Here is a 19392-nt window from a genome sequence, read left to right as displayed (position 1 = left end):
ATGCTGTTGGCCTTCTTGACCACCTGAGCACACTGCCATCTCACGTTCAGCCAACTGTCAGAGAATATTCCAAGGTCCTTTTCCAACAGGCAGCTTTCCAGCCACTCTTCTCCAAGCTTGTAGCACTTCATGGGGTTTGTCCTGCTTATCTCTGTCCCCACTCTTTTTGTTACATCTCTGTGTGTTTTCTTACAATGCTATTGTCTGTTCAGCCTAGGAACCTGGACAAGAAGTGAAATAAAACTTGGCCCTTTAGCTAGAAATAGAAGTATGTTCATGCTTGTACCATGATGCAGTTTGCAGCTGTTGGTGTCATCTGTAAATATATAAATGAATCATAGGAAAGACACTGAGTTGTGGGAAGAGTTTTCTAAGTATGCATTTGAGATCACTGCATTACTCCTAAATGGCAAAACCATGAGTGAATTATACATGTTGTCCGAGCAGGGCATTAACAGAGTTATATTACCACCCCATACTACAAGCAATCTGAACGTGCCACATATATTACAGTAGAAAAAGGGAGCTATTTTATAAATGTGTTTTAAACGAGTTTTTTGAAAAAATAAATTATAGAAACCATGTCTGTATCCTACACCTGTGAAGCCAGGTGCTTTATTTATTACAAGAACCTGAAAGAGGTATGTATTATATTAATAACACTTTAAAATGTCTAAAAAAGCTCTTTCTGTGAATTTGAAGCCCAAGCTTGTGAAATACCAAAATTATATGCAGGGACTATTTCCTCATCAGGAAAAAAAAACAATACAATTTCCCACAGCAAAGAAATTGTTCTTAAGCTTAATGATTAATACTGGTTTGAACAATAAAAATCTAAAAGTGATTCAGGATTGGTTCTGTCTTTTCTGTTCTTTCAGAGACATGTTAAAGTGCAACATTTTCTAAATAAAAGGAAGACCTTTTCTGAATGATGTAGTTTAACCCAGAAAGCAGCTAAGCACCACACAGCCATTCACTCACACACACACACACACCCAACACCACGACAAAACAAAAGGAAAAAAAAAAAAAGTAAAAGCTCGTGGGCACAGATACAGGCAGTTTAATAGGACAGAAAAGGAAGAGAAATAATAATGATGATGATGATGATAATAATAATAGAATATACAAAGCAAGTGATGCACAATGTAATTGCTCACCACCCACTGACCGATGCCCATCCCATCCCCAAGCAGTGGTTCCCCCCACCCCAGCCAGTTGCCCCATATTAATTGTTCAGCTTGATGCCATATGACATGGAATATCCCTTTGGCCAGTTTGGGTCAGCTGTCCTGGTTCTGTCCCCTCCCATCTTCTTGTGCACTCCCAGCCTCCTTGCAGGCAGGGTGGTGTGAGAAGTTAAAAAATCCGTGGCTTATTGTATGAATGGCTCTGCAACAATAAAACATCAGTGTGTTATCAACATTATTCTCATTCTCAATCTAAAACATAGCACCATACCTGCTACTAGAAGGAAAATTTTCTCTCTCCCAGCTGAAACCATGACACTGAATCACCAATAGTCTGTACATGTTGTAATATGTACCAATAATTTGTAAAGAAGCTTTTCTGCATTTCTGTGTGAGAATTCAACATGTGACTTTTATCATATAAGCAGTCCATTTTTTTGCTACACTCATGTGGTTATTTCCTGTGGTCTTTATACTCACATATACTTCTCTCATATCTTTGAGTTGCATACCACTATTCTGACTTTTTTTTTTCTTTTCAGGAATTTAAACACAAAAAGTATATACTCCCCAATGCAGCAGATGGTCCTTATTCATACCCCTCCAGCTCTGTAGTAATGATGTCACTGAACTGATGTTCAAGATTTGTTCTGAACATGTCTTTGTCAAGGGTAATTAGCCTCCTTCTCATCCATTCTTTGTATTTTAAATGGTTGTACTAAATGGTTTTTGGGTAATGTGGTTTCTGATGCACCATCAAGCGAAGAATAAAGCTACATTGCCTCAGTGAGAGTGTTTGACAAGTCTATGACTTAACCATTTCATATTGAACCTTGTCATTTTATTCCAGAAAATGCATAAAGACAGCATAGTTCACTGACTTAATCCCTTGAAACAATAACAGTAATATGTTTCAGTTTTGCAGCCACATGGCAGAGTAATAACAACCATTATGTGGTAGGTCACATTTGTTTGTAGGCTATCTCCTTTAGTTTAGAACTAGTTTTTGTCTTCCAGAGACTGCTTCAGTTCTTGCTGTCCTCAATGTGACAAGGTCCTTCAAGCAGCAAGCTGCAGAGGTAGCAGATTTTTTTTTCCCTGTTATTTCAGTGTTCTTAAAGGTCTCAACATCTCTTTCAGCAGGGAGAAGGCTGGAACAGACTGCTGGCTTTCTTATGCTAATTGTCAAACTTGACCAGTTGGCAACTTGATCAAAACAGACAAAAATGTGCTGAATATATACAAGAGTGTTCACCAGCAAGTTGCCATTATTAATAGTGCCCAGAATACTGACTAGCAGCATTGGAGTAGCACAAAGCTTCTGCCTTCTAGAGAGAGTTGAATAAAGATTTTATCCTTGTCCCTAAAAGCATTAGAGAAAAGTACTTATATACAAGCAGAGAGAGACAGCACAGCTTTGCTTAGTGCCATTTTTTATGATAAGAGAATCTATCAGTCTTTCTAGACTAACGATCCTCTTCACCTCACCATGCTATCAAAAGATAAGCAACCAATATTCCCAGGCTTTTGTGTATAGCCAAAGTCTCACAGAAGTCTCAAAAGATCTTTATGGATGACAGGATGAGAAGCTGTGGTCAAGTCATCTGTGTTTACATAAAGATTTTTACTCCATTCTTCAATACCTTCTTACATCTATTCAGCTGCAGAGATCATATTAAGCTAAATTTAATTTATAATTTAAGCTGCATTGACCAGTAGAAGATTTTTTCAGTAACTCCACTAGCAACTCTAATGCCTATTTTTCTGGAAAGATTTTTCCAGGAAGCAGAAAGAAGCAAGCTAGTCCAGCATTTATCACAGCATGAGAGGTGACCTTTTTGTTTGGAGAGTTCAATAATGCCAGCAAACTTGAACTCCCAAACTGTTATCTCCTTATTTAATCTCCTCTTGGGGTGCTGGCTGCTATAGGTTGGTAAGAATAACAACAGACCTCACAGCCTTGATCAGCAACAACTGTATAGCCTTCTAACTATACTGCAAGTAGATACAGGTTTGCTAGCTGACTCCTAAGGGGAGCAGTGGAATTTTATCAAAAGTTTCTGTAAAGTTAACATAAAAATAGCAGGACAAAGAATAGATATGCATCAGTGTTGTCCTATTTCATATCTGTTCTTAATAGAACCTCGACATCTTCACTAAAGAGAAGAAAATGCCACTGATTTTAGGACAACAGACTGTTTGAATGCTGTTGAAATGTGTGAAGTTTTCCTGGATCTACAGCTTGATGAAACATTTCCCAACTCTTCTACACACCGTTTATCATTCTTGACATGAAACTTTTCTTGTTTCCTCTTTGGCTGTAAGATAAGCTTTCTTCTTTACAGGTTTTTGTTTGTTTGTTTTTGTTTTTGTTTCTTTTTTGTTTTGTTTTTGTTTTTGTTTCTTTTTTGTTTGTTTTTGTTTAAGATATTTCTAATACATGCATACCAGTTAATACAGATTTGACAGACATCTCTTTCTATCAAAGTAATTTTAATGATATCTTCTGACAAAGGCAAAGTCTCTTGTGAGACATCTCATGAACACCTACGAATCTTTCCTACTCTTATATAACACCTTTTGATTTGGTTTTGTATCTGAACTATGAGAGAAGTGAACTTGGTCTCCAGTCACTTCTATTTCTCAGGCATTTTTAAGTAATTTGAAATTTAGTCTTTTAGTGAGCTTGATTTGCTGTAAGATATGACAGTGGCGGTTTCTTACAAAAGACATTTCATTAGGCTCTGACTATACTGCTTATTTGGGTGGTTTGGCTATTTCTGATGTTGTCAATATCAACTTTTATATGTTGATGCAGTCAAAAAGGCGGCAGTGCTTGGAATGTGGATGTATACACATGCTGTCAGTTCGTGCAGTGTGTATTTGTGGTTTTCACCATAAACATTAGTTATAGTATGACAGGTGAATATTCTTTAAGAACATGTTGCTCTGTCCTGAAATTTTGAAGTTTTTCCAATATATTTATTATTGTCTCCCAGTGTGATGAGACTTTGTCACTTCAAGAATTCAAGGTAAATATAGTTGTAAAAACTGAAGCACTCTTTGATCATTATATTGTCGTGGATTGTTCATCGGTACTAAAAATGGAGTGACAACTACTTAAGCCTGTTCATCATACCTCCAAGTCAGCTTTGGTGTCCATTGGGGGGCAACCTATAGGAACCTATATAGGAACCAACCTATAGGAAACACCTATCACAAGGTCTGCTCAAGATAACAGGTTTTCATATTTTCTCACTTTCTAATCTGGTTAAAACAGAGTTGACTCCAAATTCTTCCAAGATGAGCTTTACCAAGGAGGCAAGCTTTGTCAGAATCTGCTGTCAGTATTGGAGCAGACAATACGAGAATATGAGAATCCAGAAATGTTCTGAGTTACTCAGGTCCAGCATCACTAAAAGAAGTGCTCAGAATTTTCCCTGTCTGTGTTTGAAGAAGGATGCAAATTCCCACGTGCACACAGTTTGGAGTTATCACTGCTCTGTGTCAATTGCCATTCAGTCAATGACGTGACTGGCAATTGGTGATGGTGTTATAAATATAATATGACATAAAACTGCTGAAAAGTATGCACAGTAAAAACTGAGTACTGGTTCTAGTCCCCCATATCACCTGTTCAGTTGCTGTAATTTAGTAGAAAATGATGACAAGAAGTCCACTTGAGTGTGGGCCACAGTATATATGGATCTTATAGCAATAATTATTTCCTCTCCAACTGTATACATACTGGGTTTTCCCAATGAGCAAGTCACTAGAGAGCTGGGAAAAAAATCAAATATAATAAACTGTAATGCTCTGGTTTTTAGGCATCTTTTCTGTAGCTTCATTGGCTTGTGTAAAACTATAGCTACTTATGCAGCTTGCTGTGCTTCACATCACGTCTGACAGTATTACAATGAAATACACACAAACCACTATCTAAAACTTCTGATCGTGGCTTTACTTCTTGGATGACAGTGATGAATACATGGGATATATTGAGTACTGTGTCTTAAAAGGGTCTCAAGCAAACACATTTGGTTTTCTCTATTAAAGACTGCTTCCACCGACAGAAGGAACTGCTGCCAGAACTGATTATCTGCAGGCTTGGAGGTAGAAGATAGAGAAGGAAAAATGCCCAGCATACAATATGTTAAGTAAATGTATTAAATGTTTGTGCTCAATGCAATACCTTGATTACTGAAACTGTAGGAAATAAATTATACAAGCAATCAGATCAAAAATACGATAATTCTGTAAGGAATATATCCAAAGTGTAGATTGGGTACCCAACAGGTAAGTCTGTTAACACTATTAAAACATCATTTCCTTTACAGTAATACAAATTGTAGAATCACAGAATGCTTTGAGTTGGAAGGGACCTTAAAGATCATCTAGTTCTAACCCCCTGCCATGGGCAGGAACACTTTTCTCTAGACCAGGTTGCTCAAAGGCTCATCCAACCTGGCCTGGAACAATTCCAGGGATAGGCCACAGCTTCTCTGGACAACCTGATCCAGTGCCTCATCACCCTCAGAGTAAAGAACTTCTTTCTAATGTCTAATCTAAATCTACCCTTTCTTAGTTTATAGCCATTCCCCATTGTCCTATCACTACACCCCCTGACAAAGTGTTCGTCTTCAGCTTTTCTGTAAGCCTCCTTTAGGTATTGGAAAGTCACTATAAGGTCTCCCCGGAGGCTTCTCTTCTCCAGGCTGAACAACTCCAGCTCCCTCAGCCTGTCTTCATAGGAGAAGTGCTCCAGTCCCTTGGTCATCTTCATGGATGAAGGCAGGTATAAAGGCTCCCAACAAACATGACCAATGCGGAATGTTCCACAAATAAGGGTAAATACAATGCACAAAATCAGCTACTTCCTGGGAAGTAAGGAATTTGGAAATCAAGTGTGGGAGCAGCAGACAGAAACAACAGGAGGAGTTGGAACAAACCTTAAAAAAGTAAGATTTGATTCTATGCATATTCTTTTGTCTTCTTCTCAAGAGATGCATGAGAGGAGCAGGACAGAAATCAAAATATGTCTTTGTTACACCCCCCTCCAGCTCCAACCAAACATTTAATAATGGCCCTAGTGAGGCTGGGTAGGTGCAAAGCAGTGGATTTTGGCTTGGAGTTAGAATCTGAGCCAAAGCTGAGGAGACTAAATCACTTCAAGAACTTTAAATTCACATTTGAAAATGTTTCATTTGCAATAAAAAGCTTTACCTGCCAAAATGAAAACCAGCTCTGTACTTGATTTAATACTCTCTCTCTCTCTCCCTCCATACAGGATGGAGGGGGAGCAAGACACAAACACACATGGTATAGAGGAAGAAAGCAATTATAATGCCTAATGTAGAAGGAAGAAAATTATGGGGAAATTATCTATAGCACTTCACTGATAATTACATTGCATAGATTATGAAAGAATCACTGAAAATATATATGTAAATTACCTAAATTTTAAGTTTTCCTCTGTTCTCTTTATTGTGAAACTTCAGTGAAATTTTGTGAATATAGAACTAAAATTAAAATAAAAGTCATTTTATTTTATTTTAAATGATTCATGATGCGTGGCAGATGCATAAATAGTTGGTTTGTGTATGTACAATTCTTTTGCAAAATATGCATGTGATGATGAGTTTATGTACTTGTGAGAGGGAATACAGTTTGGGAATAGTCTACAATTTGTAGCGATGAAGATAAAGCTCAATAATTGCAACTGGATTTTCACTTTTATTTCTTTGAGAGCCTATTCTATAAAACTTTTATATAAGTGGAAAGATAATTAAGCTATTCATATAGTTACTGGCAATGGCTTGGAAAATGTGTAATTTCACAATGTTTTGTATACATGCATAATTATTTCCTATTGTCTGCTTAGATATTATAGTTTTGAAAAGTTCCAATAAAGCTATTTATCTAATCTACTTTTCAAGTCAAATATGCAGAAGAATAGTATTTTCCCCTTTCCTATATCCATTTTATTTTTGCACAGCAATATTAGTGTAGTTATTTCACAGGAAGCATGTCACTTACGGAAAATCATTTGGGTACCTGGCAGAAACAAAAGAAGAATGAATTAAAGTTCAGGTTTTCCAGTATAATCTGAGAAGAAGATGGTTATAAAGGATGTCCAGGTAAAAACCTTTTGAATTCCGAGTTTGATTCAGATACACTGATATAAATCAGGAACAACTCACTCTAAAACAAAGACAATTACTTAAGAAGAAAACTCATGAGATTTGACTAGAAGTTTGAAATTTTGTTCTTGCTTTTTAAGCAAACTGTCTGACTAGCTAGCAATTCCACACTTTATTTTTTCCTGTTCTACATTTTTTTATTTTATTTTTTTTAGACCTATATTGCTACTTCATTATATATATGCAATTGTTATGTTATTTGGGTTAAATATTTTCTTTAAGTTTAGTCAGACCTTGATTCCTGACCAACACCTCTATATGTAACTGTTGACAGAATAGTATTTCTTACTAAACACTACAGTAATATATATGCTCCAAGTTAATTTCCCCACTGGTATGAAAAATTATATTAGAGTCAAACTTCTACCTGTCATAAGGATATAGTTGGTAATTGATTAGTTCTTTTTATTGGCTGGGTATCTCCATGTCTTGGAACAGAAGTTTTCACCTGTTCATGGAGACAGGAGACAGGGTGGACACCAGTCCACATACAGATGAAGCTATTTCACATTAGTTCCCTGTCTCATTCTTTCCTTCCCATATTTCTTCCCTGTTCCTCATCTGGGGATTACAGTTTGACTGCAAAGGTAGAAACAAAGGTAGAAACAGCTCTTGCAAGCTTTCAGACTCTTGGAGGAAGGTATTTCTTTCACTACATAATTTTACCTTTTTCAAGGTAGTCTCTATTCATTTTGACAGAATTTCAACAGCCTTGGTACAGCCATTGCAGAATGGAAAAGCAGGTTCTTACCAGATACTGTTACACAAAACCAAACAATGAAGATTCCCCAGGTTCCCTCTGATCTTGTTTTGGGTAGGCTGGAGCAGTGGACTTGCACTATTACCCTTGCATGATAAAGCACCCTGGAAGGTAATTGTGTAGATGATATAATATAGATGAAATAATATGCTCTTGCATGATTTCTTCTGTTTCTGTTCCCTCACTATACAGAAGTTGTCTGGGACCAAGTCAGAATATTCATTTTTATTTAAAGCTTCTCCCTAGCACTTTCTGATTTCTTTCTTAAATCACTAAGTTTTACAACTCAGAGAATATTCCTGACATGCTTTGAGTCTGGTTCCTGCCCTTTTGGAATGAAAAGAAAAATATTTTCTTTTAAATTATCATGTTACCTTTAAATGGTCAAATGATTAAAATCCCTTATTAAGCAATTTACTGTTTAGTTATCACCCCAGAGAGTCAGATTTTATCAATAGCTTGTTTTGGATGACAGCCATCTTTCAATTCAAGGATTTTGATTTAGCAGAAGAGAATTTAAACTACCACAGTGTTATGTGCAAGAATTTCCCTAGTCATTTCCTTGAGGTTTTATCTCAGCATGGAGACAAATGTAGCAAGGATGGCAATTGCATCCCATCTACAAAATTCATTTTGCCGACAGGACATAGGTACTGGCACAGAATCCTTAACACAGAACATAATGAACAAACTGTAACACAGACGCAATCTATAAATGTGTGTGTTAATAAATCATCAAAGGTATACTTCTCCCCATTTTAAAGGGAAACTTTTGAAGACTCATCTAACATTTGGTTTTGCATTGAATTTGCGTGGTGACATGGAATACAGATAAACTCAGAGAAGAGGAATGATGATGATCTAAAAACTGTGCTAGACTTGTTAAATGGGAGAAGTATCAACAACGGTTACAAAAATGTAATGAAAATCCAAGTCATGTTTTCTGTCTGTTAGATGATGGAGCTCTATACATATATATACAGAGCTATATATATATATATATGTATATATATATATATAACTGAAATTCTACCAGTATTCAACAAAAATGTATATGTCACATGTCATGGAGACAGACCTTTTATCCAGGACAAGTTAAACTGCTTTCTATAGACATAATGAAGTTTTTATGATCTGATACCTCATGGCATAGACTCGAACCATTCATACATAGTGTAAGCAATATGCTACTACTATATGGTAAGGGACAGCATGATGTACGTATTTCAGGTAATAAGATGTAGGGATATTGCAGAGCCTTTAGAAAGGGACAACTAGGAATGGGATGTCAAAAGCATACAGATAACATAAGGACAGCCTCATGTTCTGAGGAAAACATGAATAAAAACACAGCACAGAGCTAGAAAACATTTTCCAGCATCTAATATGGAAGAGATATAGATTCAGAGATTATTAGGTTGAAGAGATGACCTGCTCATCATTCAAGTCACTCGAGAGACTAAGCACCTTTAGGTATTAGCATAAGCATATCATTATTTTGATCTATACAAAGGCCAAAAATACTCTATCAAAATGATCAGACAATTTGCAGTATTGGGAGGTGAATAAGAGTTAAAAGCCATAAAACTGTAACTGCTGAAGTATCAGTAGAAAAATAGAAGGCTTGGAAATCATGCTCCAATCAGCATCTAGCAGTATGAAATGATCTAATGTTGTTATCTCTATCAAGAAATAAGTGTAGCAGAGAAACACTTTTAAAACCACAAACTGTCAAAAGATTTTCTTAATCAACCTGGTATCTCTTGAACGTGGGCCTGTAAACATATCTTGAACCACAGACCACCTCCAGTATTTATGTTTGAAAAGCAAGTGCAAAGTCATGGTATAGACAGATTTTAGGGCTGTGAACTGCCAGTGTCATTTGTTGTTCCTGACAAAATTGCTCATAACCGGAGTGGTTGAGTCTGAGCACCCTTTATTCTCTTTTCATATGCAAGATTGCATTGCATTCATGAGACAATTATGTGCTATAATTTTCTGAAGACATGTGGAGTATTCATACTCTTTGTGAAATGATGAGCTTATATCCTGCTTATATCATAACAGAAAAGAGAAGGTGAGGACAAAATGCCACCTTGAAGCTCTGTCTCCATGCTGTACTGTACTCAATACTCCTCCAGGCTAGCAATGACATTGTGCTTAGTCTGTCTCAGAATTGCACTCCTGTTTTGGAATGATGGTACTAATAGTTCAAGATTCAAATTCTGAGGTGGTGTAAATTGCCTAAGATAATTTCCTTCACATTTACTTTAGAACTAAGTGTCTTTATACTGACTTAGAATCTGTTCCCAAGTTTTCTAGCTCTTGATGCATGATCCAAACTAATGTTCTGCCATTCTTATCATATCTGCTATGAAAGTACATTAAGACACCCATGTTTAATGAAGTTTCTTAACTACATAGCATTATGTCTACCTAAATCTGTAGGTTACATTGGCTTCCGTATTTTTAAAAATACTCTGTCTGTGTAGTCACATTATACGAGCTCAGACACTCTAAACATTCTATCTACAGTTTAATCTGAAGATGACAGAAGGAAGTACTGTCTTCTGCTCCAGAATGTGATTTCCATCTTGACTCCTGAGACCAAATTCATTGCATTTAAGACTGTTGGTTAAGTCAGCAATGAAGTAGCAGTTTCTAAAGCTGAGTGATTTTGTCCCCTGACATCTGTTCTTTTAAGATAACATCTCCTTCCTGTTGGCAGTGCTCATAAGGAAGCCTCCAGTGTTTACATGGGCATGCTTATGGTGCAGCTGCTTTACTAAGTTTCTAAAGTATGTATCAAAATTCAAAGTGAATTTGAAAGTGAAGGAGACGGTCAAACACGTAGAAAATTTTCCTTCAAGTCTGCTGTTTAAATTCAGAATAAATAGATATATTTTGAATGGAAACACTAGCAATGCTACTTGAATTTTATCACTGCAAAAAAGTCACTTTTTTTTTTCTTTCCCTGCCCTCCTGTTAGCTGATCTATGAAAGTAGTTCTTGCTCAGTCGTTTTCTTTTTACTAAAATCACAATTTCCCCTCAGATGCCCAATGCTTCATAAAGCAAAAGACTGCATAAAAGAATGATTAAACACTCTTATAACTTGAGAAGAATGAGAGTTAAGCAACAGTTAAGCAGTTAAAGATTTAAGTGTGCTTCAACAGCTTGTACAGTAAGTGGAATGGTTCTGTCTTCTCATCAGCATTGTATAGAAGGTTCATAACTTTATTAAAGCTCCAACTAATAAGAATCTGTTTTCAGAATTTAAAATATTATTATAAATAACAACGATAATTTACATTCATAAATAACTTTTGCTGTTTTAGAAAATGCTGAATATTTGTTCACAGAAGCCATTTAGCCCCAGTTCACCATTTCTAGCTATTAAAAGGTGATTCTTGGGGCTCTGGCAGATCTTTACAGTCTTATACAGTTTTCTGTCTTCCCATGACTGTGGTATATGGCCATGGACATTCCTATTGATTGAGAAAAGATCTTCAGCTGAACTAGTTCATTTGGATTCAGTGTGGCAATAGGTAAACATAATCTGTGTAAACCATTGATTAAGAAGATCAAAGAGAATGGAAATGAATCCAAAAGAGAGCTTTGCTGACAAAATCTACAGCAATGTGATCAAAAAGGAAGAAATATGAGTAAAGGAAGAAAAGAGGAATGCCTGAAGCTTCATTTATAGCTAGGTGGCTCTTTATGCCACTTTATCTGGATTTTTTTCTCCTCTTCTAGTATTGGAAACCCTCAGCCTAATTTTTCTTGCAACTGGCATATGTTATGTCTATTTTATCTATGCATTGACATTTTGTTTGGAAAAAGTTAGCTCCACTGTTCTGTCTTCTGACAACTGAAAGCAAACTGTGGTAGACCACAGACAGTTAAATTCTGACACAGTGTCAGACTGTAATGAACTGTAATGCTTCCTAGTTTTTGTTGTTGTTTTTGCCTGCTTTCTTTTCAGTATAGTGAATAGTGTCCCAGTTTATGTCTGTGATAACTATAGAGATGAAAAGTAGGTGAGGAATATATACACTACTCATTCCTGATCTGAAAGGAAGGTTTATGAATGGCCCAAATAAAGGTAACTTTTTCTCTCCAGTAAAAACAATCAACCTATACATAACTTTACCATTCAACTATGTGCTGTCTAGATGGCCATAATTCTGTCTGTAGAATGTAGCTGTTTATATTTCCTTTCCTTTCCTTTCCACATAGTTGTAGATTTATGATTTGTCTTGTTGTAGTCTCAAAGATGTAATCAAATATATTTAACACAAATAAAAAAGCCAGCTAATGTTGTCTTTAATATTTACTGACTATGTCAGTCTTTAATGCTAGAGAGCACACGATTTTTGTAGGACAAGCTATTGCATATTTGTTTCTGGTTCCTAAGCCCTGCCCTCAGCAACGCATTTTTCCTCACAAGAAACTAAAAGCTTACAAAATATGTGAGAGCTTCTATTTATATATATACAGTGTTTAAATATTAGCAGCACTAAATATTATTAAACAGTGACATTCTGTCTTTATTAAAGAAAATGTAGAAGATCTATACCTAATGTATTACACACTCCTGTCCTCATGCCTACAGATACACTAGCTGAGATTATACAAGTATCCAGCTAAAACATGATCTAGAGACAAAAATCTTTGTATTTATCTGTATAATCATTGGTGAAAAAATATATATATAAAAAAATAAAAATTTTTCAGGTCTTAGATTTTAATTGCTATTTAAACATTATGACCAATGGGAAGTGTTGTTAAAATGGTCTTTTAATGGGTTCAGTATCTGAGTTATCCTTTTTGAATGGAATAAATAGGTTGAGGGCATTTGTCTTCCCAAGAAGCAATTAGTGTGATGAGCCCTGCTTTCCTGGGAGTGTCTGAGCACCTGCCTATTGACAGGAAGCGGTGAAATAATTCCTTGGTGTGCTTTGTTTGTTCACACAGCTTTTGCTTTACCTAATAAAATGGCCTCATCTCAGCCCATGAGTTCTCTCACTTTTAACTTTCTGATTCCATCCCCCTTCCTACCTGGTGAGAGTGAGCGATCTGCATGCCAGAGTTAAACCACAACACAAAACAGCAACTCTGAATGGAAAAAAGCGTAAAACAAATCCTTTAGAACTTGTAAAATTAGGCATAGAATTAATTAAAAGAAAACTAAAAATATGGAATACAAAATCTGTCATGCTCCACAAATAAGATTGCTTCTGCCATCTTTAATATGACTTTTATACATGCATTCCATACAGAATTGTATGGTGAGCTGTAAAAGTGAGAAAGCTTCCTGTCTCAGTGCACAGAAGAGATGATGCTTCTTAACAGCCATTGACTATATTGTTTTGTTCTTAGTGTTCAAAATGAATGATGCTTTTATTCTGCATGATTATTCAGCACACTCAGAAGACAGGATTATTTATTTTCTACAATATGTAAATACTTTGCAGAAATTAATTTTCCTTTACAACACACTCATTATTCAGAGTAATTGAGGGACAGACCAATTTCAAATGCTACCTGGCATACATGTGATGTCATTTTTCCCTTTTTTGAGTATACTTATTAGCAGGTATTTTCAAAAGGCAGATCAGGCTAATTTTATTAGCATGAAAAAGGAACAAGTAAAACCTAAAAACAACAAGTATATAGTTAGGGACCCTCCCTCAGAAGTTTTGGTTTAAAAACTGGATCATTTGCCTAGCTTGACATAGGCACTCTCTGTTAGAAACAGGAATTCCCTTGCTGTTTTGAAAACTTTTATTTTTATTAATGTTATCATATACTGTTTTTCATATCTGTAATAAGCAAGATCCAAGTTCAATAACAGCAGCCTGATTTATTGCATAGTTTCATTCCTTAAGTGTGCTATCCCCAAAAATATTTGCAAATGTTAACTACTTTGTCCACTGTCCCTCTTAAGAAAACTTCATCAATTTATTTCCTCTCTACATTACCAAATGTAATGAGGATCTTCTGCCTGACAGCCTTCCCCACCCTATCACTTCTGTCATTGATCCTTCTCTGCTAGCCCCTTGGAGTATCAGATTATGTGAGTAGTTCTGGAAAGGTTTGCAAGGAAAAGCAGTAGAACATCTACATATAATTGGAAAAAGCAGATAAACTTTTAAGAATACAAGTCCTTCCTAAAGCCTGAAATAAGAGTAGCAAGCTGCAAAATATCTATAAATCAAGAGCAATTTATTTATGGTTACATATGTCAGTTTATTAGATGACTTCAGAGGAAAACAGTTGGTAGTTGTAGAGCTGAAGATGCAAAGAAAGATTGGTAAAATCCCTAGTCACTATAGAACAGGAAGATATTTATATTTTGTGTTTGTCTCGTGAGACAGAATTCTCTTACTGCACTCGCCTCAAGGAAGGTCAATGGGCATTGATAGGACAGTGTGGCTGTCTATGATCTAGAACCAGTTTAACCCCTGTGCTAGCACTCCTGGTACTTCAGAGGGAAACCTTAACTTTATGTTATGTAGACTTATCCTTAGCCCAGATGATTGTATGACCCTTATATCTATTAAGGATGGAGTGAAAGTTTGATTTTATTCTATTCTGTGATTTCTACTAACTTCAAATTTTCTCATAAAGCAGAAAAGTTCAAACTCATTTCAACAATGGGATTTTTAAACACTGCTTTTAGGTCTTAAAGCTTTCGAAATCCAAAAGCTGTATCTGAGCAAACAGATTCTGTTCTTAGTAACATGTGCAGGGCCAAAATAGCCCAGATGATATTTCCAAAGTATTCTGAATTCACAGCAGAAGCTAACAGTATTGCACCACCCTTTTTCATATAGGTCATGAGGGTTTTTCCATTACAATTCAGCTCATATCTTTGTTCACGTTCCAAGATCTCTACAAAAGCTGTGCAATTTAGGATCATTCATAAAACTATGCAGTGTCCACAACACTGTGTTATTGTTTGATTTTTCTTTTCTTGGCTTCCAGAAATGTCCCTCACAGATCTACGGATTTGGGGGTTTGGGAAATTTGCTTTTGAATTCTTTTTGAATTTTTTTTTCTTTTTTTCTTACCACAAGGTTAAACGCCCAACTTTGAAATTTTGTCACCAAGTGTGAACAATTGCAGGTTACAGCCAGCTACTCTTTCTAACTGTTTTGTCATTTATTTCTCTACCACTACTAATGCTATCATTACTTATATTATTGTCTACTCCTATTCAAATTGAAACAATCAAAAACATAACAATATGGTTTGTATTTCTTATTATATATGCTTGTCTCCAACAATTAATTCAGTGGGTCTTTTGAGGCATCAAGACTGAACAGACTACAATAGAGAACTATAGCTTTTATTAAAGCTTTCTAACTTCTCTGGTAATATAGATTTCAGTCACTAATTTGAAAACGAACAGCAACGCATACCTTTGCTTTCTTCTTCTAGGCACAGAGACACAAAACACATAAGGCAACAGAGAATGAGTTTTGTGTCTCAATACTGTTACAGATTTCTGAAGCAACATGCAATCCCTATAAACATGCCTTTTATAGCTTTTCATGAGTTCAATGTAGGTTTTGTGTCATTCTGAAAAGAACAAGTGTGGGCAGGTGCTGTGCACTTTTCTCTCCATGGCTCTGCAGATGCTTTAAAGTTTTCCTTTAATGGAACTGCACGACAGTACATGGTAGTGCTGTGAACACCTGGCAATTAATTAAAGCCATGAGGTTCTGTTCTTGACATAAACCAGTCTCATACTAAGCCCCACAGAACTGAAAGCCCACATGCTGTATTATTGCCTGTGTAGTCTCTTCCATGGATAGTTTAGTGCAGTCATAGCCATTCAGACAGACTGATGTTTTCTACTCAGTGAATTATGGGAGAACTCACCCTCATCTTATGTTTTTTCATGTTTGTCTATTCGTTCAAGAAGGCCATGAACCTTGACCAGAGGTCTCTTGCCTCAGTTTCTAGGCAGATTTTGGACTCATTACTAGCAGATATAACTCAAATTCTTCACATTCCATTCCATACCACTGACAACTAAAGTCTCTACGTAACAGTTAGTGACGAATCAAACTACAATTTTACATTGTAAAAGGCACTGGTTATCTTAATACCTACTTCCATTACTGACAGTAATGTTTCACCTAATGCACTTTGATGGCAAAATCACCATTACAAAGCCTGTTAATACATTAACTGAACTTGGTTTTATGATCAATACAGATTAATTATTAGCTCATTTAGGGAAAAGAGCTGAACGTTCTAAAAAGCGTATACAGCAAAATAATATTATTTTTTTATTTTACTAATCCATACATTTTGTAACTTGTGTACATAAAATGAATAGCCTCTTTCAAAAGAAGTACTTAGGGCAGAAACAACGGTGACATAGTCCACCACTAAGGTTTTTTTTTTAATAATAACCTTCATCACTCCTTGCAATGTGAATATTAGTTGTGAAAATTAAATTATACTTTACAAAATGCACAGATAAATTGTTCTTTGTGATCCATTATGTTTAAAAAATATATTTTGTTGATATTATTATTGTGTTGGTTTCCTTACATAGTAATACACTATACTGTCATTACCTTTGTTTGCTTCTGTCAATAGTGAGTTAACATTACACTTCTCGTAATGTTGTAAAAGACAAAAATATTGCAGTATGAATCTGATACTCTTTCAAACAAAGGTTCTGGAGCAATGTTTTTTTTTTGTTTTTTTTTTTTATCTTCATAGAATTATGGGTATCCACCTACTCATGTCATAATTATAATTTGAAGATATTTTGGTACAAAATGTTACACCCCCAAAAAACTTCTACTGTCCAAATCCAGAAATCTAAGAAGTATTTAAGAAAATAATTTTTAAAAAACTTAAGATATGTGCTCAGCCTTTTAGGTGCTTTTCTTATCTTAATTTATGACTAACTGAAAGGCAGCAAAAACTACCCAAAAGTTGCTGACTAGTCTGAAGTCTTGAACAATTTTTTTTGTCAGATGGATTTACTATGCCTCAGTCAGGCTCACCACTGACTCTGTGAAATGTTGCAGGTCTGCTGATCACCATTTCCCAGGTGACCAATCTGCTATTTATCCGTATCAGAAACCATTTTTGCTCTTACCACTCTGATTTTAATGTGGACTGTATATCGTCAGGCAATGACAAGAACGGAGGAATTGATTTCATCTGGCATAATAAGCTTATTTTTGTTTCCAACCATGTCTTTGTAGTGGAGGTGATATTATAAGCTGTCTGTCACTTACTTGGAGATGCATACGCAGAAGAAACAACTCCCAGCAGCTTCAGCGAGTAAGATGTGTCCTCAAGCAAAACTCATGAAAACATTTCATTCAAACTTTGGAACAAACAAAACTTTTAATAGGAGAAATGATCTGTTCCTACCCCAGAAGCTTTTAATAATGGTTCTTCTCACAGATGAGGTACTCAGATAAATCGGCACACGCTGACCTGGAATCAAGGACAATGGTGTAATCTGTCTGCTAAAAGCAAAGTTGACTGCAGGGAGGCTTCAATGTCAATGGGAAAAAGAAATGGAAGTTAAACAAGCACCACTAGATTTTGTGCTTTTTTCCCCCAATGCTCTGTTTGTTTAACCAGCAGGGTGGCACCAGGTGGTTGTTAACATTCTTCTACAAAGCTTTCGCAGAGATTGATGTTTGCAGCAACAGCTGAGTTCATTTACAGTGTTATTTTCTGAAAGCTTCCCTGAATGGATTCCCAAAGACAGTAATTTACTGTCTGTCTTCTCCTCTTTTATTATATTTCTCCACCAAAGGTGCATATTCTTATTTGATGACTTGAGTATCCTTGCTCAAAGGTGTTTATACATTCTCAAACTCCTGTTATCACTACAGAAAGAAGAAAGAGTTATAACTGACGTGCCTTTAAATAATTGCTGTGGTCTTGCTGTCCTGTAAATGTTGCAGTATGGCAATGTCTTACTATTATTGGAAGGTGTGAACAAACAAAGAAATGACAGCAGCTTCTGAAAGAGTTACCCCTGTATTCACTACCATCGTCTTTCCCATTTAATGTACATCAGCCTGAAGATTTATACTGGCTAGGGTTTAAAACGCAGAAGAATTAAAAAGCAAGAAATATTTCATAATAACTTTAAAATTGGTTGCTTTGGAATAGCATGAGCTAGCCAGCCTTTAGAAGAATTGTTGACCTTCGGACTAGCTGTGAGGTGAGCACCCAATCCTTCATTCAGTTTGCAGACAGATAAAACTGACATAGTTGAACGGAGCTTACTAAATGTCACCCTTGTAACATTCATGCTTTATATGCTTAAACTGTGGAGAAGAACATTCTATAAAACCATTATTTGTAACAATTTACACATTTCATGTGATGGCGATCAGGATGGTAAAAATGAAAATTTTTATTATAATAATAATAAAAATAAAAAAATAAAAAATAATATAAATAATAAAAATAATTTATTTGTTAGTTAGACCAGCAAATCAGCATCTGGAAATACAGGTAATTGACATGAAACAGCTTCTAGGTCCCCAAGGGTCTCATATGAAAGCAAACAGGTATTCTCTGAGGAACTGAAACAAAGATCGTTGAAATCACTAAGATTTCTTCTATTAACAGTATTAGGTTTTGCATCAGGGTTTTGAAAAGCTCTCCAGTTTAGCAGTAATCCCATCATCCCATCCCATATCTAAGGTGCAAATGTACTTCCCAAGAGATTATAAGTACTAATTTCAGCCACCAGAATGTTATATCTTCTTAACATCTTTATGTATTTTAAATTCACTCACTTATTAAAATGCAAGAAATGAAAAATCAAGATATATGAGGAAAAGGAGTTACAGGATAAAATGAGAGCATACTGCTGCTTATATCTTATGAAGCTCCACAATGTAACTGAGATTTGCCAAATATATTGTTATATCATTTTTGTCTGTATTCCAGAGATATACTTAGTTGTCTCAGAAATTGCAGTGATTGCAACGTAGTGAGAGGCTCTTGTAAGTACCAAAAATCTGGGTGATTTTCCCTCAAAAGAAGATGTAAAATCTCCATTGTAGGCAGATTTTCTGCTTAATAGAACTTTCATTTTTTAAATATGAAGAAAAAGACACTGAAAAGGTAGTAGACATCTCTGTACCCAAGGGTCATCCTGTTAAGAAGGGAATCCTCAAAGAAGTCTAATGCTCTACTATTGTCAGATCTATACTTTGTGTGAGCCTCTATTTTAC

General features: G+C 35.8%; 1 long non-coding RNA gene across 1 annotated transcript in view; it reads right to left on the bottom strand.

The window, feature by feature from the left end:
- Positions 1-337: 337 nt before the first annotated feature.
- LOC308195749 overlaps positions 338-19392 on the bottom strand; it is a 26099-nt gene continuing 7044 nt past the window's right edge. Inside the window, exons 2-3 of the long non-coding RNA XR_013951829.1 lie at positions 17561-18027; positions 338-1392 (exon numbers count right to left, since the gene is read on the bottom strand). This is a non-coding gene — a long non-coding RNA (uncharacterized lncRNA). The remainder of the gene's footprint in view (positions 1393-17560; positions 18028-19392) is intronic.

This window comes from Anser brachyrhynchus (genome assembly GCF_964034855.1).
Source record: "Anser brachyrhynchus genome assembly, chromosome: 5".
Classification (NCBI taxonomy): domain Eukaryota; kingdom Metazoa; phylum Chordata; class Aves; order Anseriformes; family Anatidae; genus Anser; species Anser brachyrhynchus.
Note: the sequence above shows the minus strand (reverse complement) of the source record. Positions and strands in the feature narration are given on the sequence as shown.